This window comes from Megalopta genalis, unplaced genomic scaffold (assembly GCF_051020955.1).
Source record: "Megalopta genalis isolate 19385.01 unplaced genomic scaffold, iyMegGena1_principal scaffold0057, whole genome shotgun sequence".
Taxonomy (NCBI): domain Eukaryota; kingdom Metazoa; phylum Arthropoda; class Insecta; order Hymenoptera; family Halictidae; genus Megalopta; species Megalopta genalis.
The window spans coordinates 302,488-310,000 of NW_027476126.1; positions in this window are offsets into that span (position 1 = coordinate 302,488).

Below are 7,513 nucleotides of genomic sequence, written 5' to 3' on the forward strand. Positions count from 1 at the left end.
TCTTTGCCAGCAAGTCTGCTGGCACAACCGCGGGTGGGGGCGAGGACCCTCCTCGCCCAGGGGACTGGGGCCCCCGTGCGCCGACAACCGGCAGCAACCCCTTGCCCCCCCCAGGGGGCAGCGGCGGAGCCATCCCGGCAGCTGCCGGCCCCGCCTCCACCGCTTGACGGAGTCGGGCGACCTCCGCCCGTAACTCCGCCAACTGCTCCCTCAATGAGGCATTTTCGGCCTCTAACAGCCGGGTGGCGCTGGGAGCCGACCGAACTGCCAGCTCCGCTACGCCCACCCGGCTGTTCAGGGCCGCCGTCCGGAGGGACCGCACCGCGCTGGCCTTCAGTCCCGTCGCGGCACTGGAGATTCTGGCCACATCCCCCAGGCACTCCATCACTGCTGCCGCAACGTCACGCGTCGGGCGGCCCCTGAAATCCGCAGCGACCTCGACCTCATCCGGAAGCCGGTCGCTTGTTCTCTCGGGCCTCGGTCCCGGGGCAACCGGGTCGAACATGCCCGCTATGAGGCTTTTCTCAGCCTCAGCCTGTCTCCGTTTGGCCTCTTGGAGGCCAACGTATTGCCCGGTCGTCGGTGGCCGGCCCCGTTTCCTCGTGGAGGTGCCCGGGACGCTCTGCGACGAGTGGTGGGAGGAGACGGAGAAGTCCGACTCCTCCCCCCCGTCGCAGTCGCCAAGGCCCTCCGCAGGCCTCTTGGTGCCGCGTGTGGCAGAATGCCTCCGCGACACCGGCTCTACACATCTGTTTAGGCGCACAATTGGCTCGCACGCCTCTCCCTCTCGCTCGTTACCCCCCTCCCCGGTTATTTTTGAAAAAGAATCCATCACTGATCCCACGAGTGTGGTCGGAAAGGAGGTCACCCCGGGTAGAGCCGCCATACCCGGGGAAGGCTAATACGCCCGGGGGGTCGCCAGGTACCCCGGGGTTGTCCGCTAAAGATTGGTGCACCCACCAACCATAGCTGGCGCTTACTCCAGCTACGCCCTCTTCACCGCGCAACGCTGCTTGGGGCTAGGGATTTTTTAGAGAGGTTGTCATCCTCGCGGTCCGGCCGGTTAAGGCAAGACCCCCGTTCCTGTAAAACATGACCACAGGTTTACGGTATGTGTCCGACTTTAGTTGGCCCCTCACCTCAAGCCACTCCGGCTAGGTAGAACCTGCCAGGGAATAAAATCCCCGCCGGCACAGCCTTGAGGATCATTGGGGCACGAAGCCCCCCCACCACGACAAGGTAGCGGACACGGGGGGGATCATAGCGCGTCTCGGCGCAATCGACCGATTCGCTCGATCCATTATTTTCGATTTACGGCTAAAATAAATTTTTCTAATTTTTTTCAATAACATATTCCTGCTTAAATAACTTTTTTACATAGGGATTAAGCATTTAGAACGATACATTGTTTAAAGTAAGGGCACTTTACTCTTGACATTTTACGGTTTTTTCAATTTTCTGAAGAATCCTATCATTAGATTTTTTTAAAAATACGATATTCTTGCTTAACTAACGTTTCTACATAGGGATTAAGCATTTAGAACGAAATCTAATGTCAGAAAATGGCACTTTACTCTTGACATTTTTCGGTTTTTTCAATTTTCTGGAAAATCCTATCATTAGATTTTTTTAAAAATACGATATTCTTGCTTAACTAACGTTTTTACATAGGGCTTAAGCATTTAGAACGAAATATAATGTAGGAAAATGGTACTTTACTCTTGATCGGTACGTTGGGACTTTGAAAATATTCGGGCGTTCCAATCGCTCGTCTGTTGCATCATAGCGCGTCTCGGCGCAATCGACCGATTCGCTCGATCCATTATTTTCGATTTACGGCTAAAATAAATTTTTCTAATTTTTTTCAATAACATATTCCTGCTTAAATAACTTTTTTACATAGGGATTAAGCATTTAGAACGATACATTGTTTAAAATAAGGGCACTTTACTCTTGACATTTTACGGTTTTTTCAATTTTCTGAAAAATCCTATCATTAGATTTTTTTAAAAATACGATATTCTTGCTTAACTAACGTTTCTACATAGGGATTAAGCATTTAGAACGAAATCTAATGTCAGAAAATGGCACTTTACTCTTGACATTTTTCGGTTTTTTCAATTTTCTGGGAAATCCTATCATTAGATTTTTTTAAAAATACGATATTCTTGCTTAACTAACGTTTTTACATAGGGATTAAGCATTTAGAACGAAACCTAATGTAGGAAAATGGTACTTTACTCTTGATCGGTACGTTGGGACTTTGAAAATATTCGGGCGTTCCAATCGCTCGTCTGTTGCATCATAGCGCGTCTCGGCGCAATCGACCGATTCGCTCGATCCATTATTTTCGATTTACGGCTAAAATAAATTTTTCTAATTTTTTTCAATAACATATTCCTGCTTAAATAACTTTTTTACATAGGGATTAAGCATTTAGAACGATACATTGTTTAAAGTAAGGGCACTTTACTCTTGACATTTTACGGTTTTTTCAATTTTCTGAAAAATCCTATCATTAGATTTTTTTAAAAATACGATATTCTTGCTTAACTAACGTTTCTACATAGGGATTAAGCATTTAGAACGAAATCTAATGTCAGAAAATGGCACTTTACTCTTGACATTTTTCGGTTTTTTCAATTTTCTGGAAAATCCTATCATTAGATTTTTTTAAAAATACGATATTCTTGCTTAACTAACGTTTTTACATAGGGATTAAGCATTTAGAACGAAATCTAATGTAGGAAAATGGTACTTTACTCTTGATCGGTACGTTGGGACTTTGAAAATATTCGGGCGTTCCAATCGCTCGTCTGTTGCATCATAGCGCGTCTCGGCGCAATCGACCGATTCGCTCGATCCATTATTTTCGATTTACGGCTAAAATAAATTTTTCTAATTTTTTTCAATAACATATTCCTGCTAAAATAACTTTTTTACATAGGGATTAAGCATTTAGAACGATACATTGTTTAAAATAAGGGCACTTTACTCTTGACATTTTACGGTTTTTTCAATTTTCTGAAAAATCCTATCATTAGATTTTTTTAAAAATACGATATTCTTGCTTAACTAACGTTTCTACATAGGGATTAAGCATTTAGAACGAAATCTAATGTCAGAAAATGGCACTTTACTCTTGACATTTTTCGGTTTTTTCAATTTTCTGGAAAATCCTATCATTAGATTTTTTTAAAAATACGATATTCTTGCTTAACTAACGTTTTTACATAGGGATTAAGCATTTAGAACGAAACCTAATGTAGGAAAATGGTACTTTACTCTTGATCGGTACGTTGGGACTTTGAAAATATTCGGGCGTTCCAATCGCTCGTCTGTTGCATCATAGCGCGTCTCGGCGCAATCGACCGATTCGCTCGATCCATTATTTTCGATTTACGGCTAAAATAAATTTTTCTAATTTTTTTCAATAACATATTCCTGCTTAAATAACTTTTTTACATAGGGATTAAGCATTTAGAACGATACATTGTTTAAAGTAAGGGCACTTTACTCTTGACATTTTACGGTTTTTTCAATTTTCTGAAAAATCCTATCATTAGATTTTTTTAAAAATACGATATTCTTGCTTAACTAACGTTTCTACATAGGGATTAAGCATTTAGAACGAAATCTAATGTCAGAAAATGGCACTTTACTCTTGACATTTTTCGGTTTTTTCAATTTTCTGGGAAATCCTATCATTAGATTTTTTTAAAAATACGATATTCTTGCTTAACTAACGTTTTTACATAGGGATTAAGCATTTAGAACGAAACCTAATGTAGGAAAATGGTACTTTACTCTTGATCGGTACGTTGGGACTTTGAAAATATTCGGGCGTTCCAATCGCTCGTCTGTTGCATCATAGCGCGTCTCGGCGCAATCGACCGATTCGCTCGATCCATTATTTTCGATTTACGGCTAAAATAAATTTTTCTAATTTTTTTCAATAACATATTCCTGCTAAAATAACTTTTTTACATAGGGATTAAGCATTTAGAACGATACATTGTTTAAAATAAGGGCACTTTACTCTTGACATTTTACGGTTTTTTCAATTTTCTGAAAAATCCTATCATTAGATTTTTTTAAAAATACGATATTCTTGCTTAACTAACGTTTCTACATAGGGATTAAGCATTTAGAACGAAATCTAATGTCAGAAAATGGCACTTTACTCTTGACATTTTTCGGTTTTTTCAATTTTCTGGAAAATCCTATCATTAGATTTTTTTAAAAATACGATATTCTTGCTTAACTAACGTTTTTACATAGGGATTAAGCATTTAGAACGAAACCTAATGTAGGAAAATGGTACTTTACTCTTGATCGGTACGTTGGGACTTTGAAAATATTCGGGCGTTCCAATCGCTCGTCTGTTGCATCATAGCGCGTCTCGGCGCAATCGACCGATTCGCTCGATCCATTATTTTCGATTTACGGCTAAAATAAATTTTTCTAATTTTTTTCAATAACATATTCCTGCTTAAATAACTTTTTTACATAGGGATTAAGCATTTAGAACGATACATTGTTTAAAATAAGGGCACTTTACTCTTGACATTTTACGGTTTTTTCAATTTTCTGAAAAATCCTATCATTAGATTTTTTTAAAAATACGATATTCTTGCTTAACTAACGTTTTTACATAGGGATTAAGCATTTAGAACGAAATCTAATGTCAGAAAATGGCACTTTACTCTTGACATTTTTCGGTTTTTTCAATTTTCTGGAAAATCCTATCATTAGATTTTTTTAAAAATACGATATTCTTGCTTAACTAACGTTTTTACATAGGGATTAAGCATTTAGAACGAAATATAATGTAGGAAAATGGTACTTTACTCTTGATCGGTACGTTGGGACTTTGAAAATATTCGGGCGTTCCAATCGCTCGTCTGTTGCATCATAGCGCGTCTCGGCGCAATCGACCGATTCGCTCGATCCATTATTTTCGATTTACGGCTAAAATAAATTTTTCTAATTTTTTTCAATAACATATTCCTGCTTAAATAACTTTTTTACATAGGGATTAAGCATTTAGAACGATACATTGTTTAAAATAAGGGCACTTTACTCTTGACATTTTACGGTTTTTTCAATTTTCTGAAAAATCCTATCATTAGATTTTTTTAAAAATACGATATTCTTGCTTAACTAACGTTTCTACATAGGGATTAAGCATTTAGAACGAAATCTAATGTCAGAAAATGGCACTTTACTCTTGACATTTTTCGGTTTTTTCAATTTTCTGGGAAATCCTATCATTAGATTTTTTTAAAAATACGATATTCTTGCTTAACTAACGTTTTTACATAGGGATTAAGCATTTAGAACGAAACCTAATGTAGGAAAATGGTACTTTACTCTTGATCGGTACGTTGGGACTTTGAAAATATTCGGGCGTTCCAATCGCTCGTCTGTTGCATCATAGCGCGTCTCGGCGCAATCGACCGATTCGCTCGATCCATTATTTTCGATTTACGGCTAAAATAAATTTTTCTAATTTTTTTCAATAACATATTCCTGCTTAAATAACTTTTTTACATAGGGATTAAGCATTTAGAACGATACATTGTTTAAAGTAAGGGCACTTTACTCTTGACATTTTACGGTTTTTTCAATTTTCTGAAAAATCCTATCATTAGATTTTTTTAAAAATACGATATTCTTGCTTAACTAACGTTTCTACATAGGGATTAAGCATTTAGAACGAAATCTAATGTCAGAAAATGGCACTTTACTCTTGACATTTTTCGGTTTTTTCAATTTTCTGGGAAATCCTATCATTAGATTTTTTTAAAAATACGATATTCTTGCTTAACTAACGTTTTTACATAGGGATTAAGCATTTAGAACGAAATCTAATGTAGGAAAATGGTACTTTACTCTTGATCGGTACGTTGGGACTTAGAAAATATTCGGCCGTACGCGGCGCGTCTCGGCGCTTCGAACAGCTCCGGTGTCCCCATTATTTTCGATTTACGGTTAAAATAAATTTTTCTAATTTTTTTCAATTACATATTCTTGCTTAGATAACTTTTTTACATAGGGATTAAGCATTTAGAACGACATATTGTTTAAAATAATGGTACTTTACTCTTGTGATTTTTCGGTTTTTTTTGATTATTTTGAAAAATAAATTTTTGTAATTTTTTTAAATACGATATTCGTGATCAGTGAACGATTTCACATATGGATTAAGCATTTAGAATCGTGCGGAAGCGTTATTAAAAAAGTTTACTCGATGCGATGGGACTTTGAAAAGTTTGTGAAAATTTTCATATTGGGAAAAAATGTGTAATTTTTTGTCTAGTTTACGGTAATGTAATTTATTTTAATGTTTACTATAAATTTTTTTTTCGTTCGTTCACGCGCTATGTTACAACAGCACGGCCGGGCGGTCTGTTGCCGCGGCGGTTTACACTCATAAGCGCGCGTGCTATTCGGCCGGCGGCGCCGGCGTCCTTGCCGGCCGTTCGGTATCTATAAGAGATACACGGTCCGTGCGAGGCGGACGGAGCAGAGCGGGTTTTGGGCCAATTCTACGATCTCGGTCGAGAAGCTGTCTCAGAGCTCCTTCGGGGCTTCGGTCCTGACTGTTTCGTGCCGTTTACGTTACGGACTTTTCTCCACACAGCGTGGCCACGGGTCGGTGTCTTTGACCGAATGGCCCATATGTGGCAAGCCCTACGGGGTTGGTTACCCGTATGCACTTTGTATGTATACTCGTACTCACTGAGCAATCGACTCTTCTGTCCGAGCGATGGAAAAATTTTTTAAAATGCATCTGTAAGATTTGGAAGCAAATCGTACCAATTGAAAACTGTGGCTAAAATGAATAGCCCAGTGGAGAGAGAAAACTATCAAAAAACTGATTTTTTAAATCAAGAGGTGTCAGAAATCGAAATGCCTAGCGCGAGCGGAAGAACACGCTTTCTCGCCAGTCCAGCATGTGTCCTGTCCGTTCTTCCTCGGCTTGCCGATTTTGCCCAGATCAGAGGTTTCGTGCTTCCGGCGGTCAGAAGATCAGCGTGAGCGTACGCGCTTCCACGACTATGGCATCACCCATGTACTTTTTCCTTTGAATATATTTGAGTACATAAAAAATATTAAAACATATAGAGAGAACTGTGTCTTGGATCTTAAAAATTTGTCAATAGCGATGATATATTATTACTTAACTTGAAGTATTTGTACGTTTTAGCTGGGACGTACATTTATCTTACAAGATGTTAATAGCGAGACTCTTGAAGATAAAATTATCTTGTGATTTTATGAAGGCAAAGATAGAAACGTACGAAGCTGGCGTACGTAGAAAAATGTGATTTTATGATAGAACAAAAATATAATACGTACGTTTTTGGGCGTACGGTAAAATATCTGTATGGTAGAAAAATGAAAGAAATTGAGCGTTAAAGAAGATATGTTACAAGCGCGGAATGTGGCAAAACTTGTACATATTTGAAAGAGAAAAGTGGTGTGTCGACCTGACATATATATATGA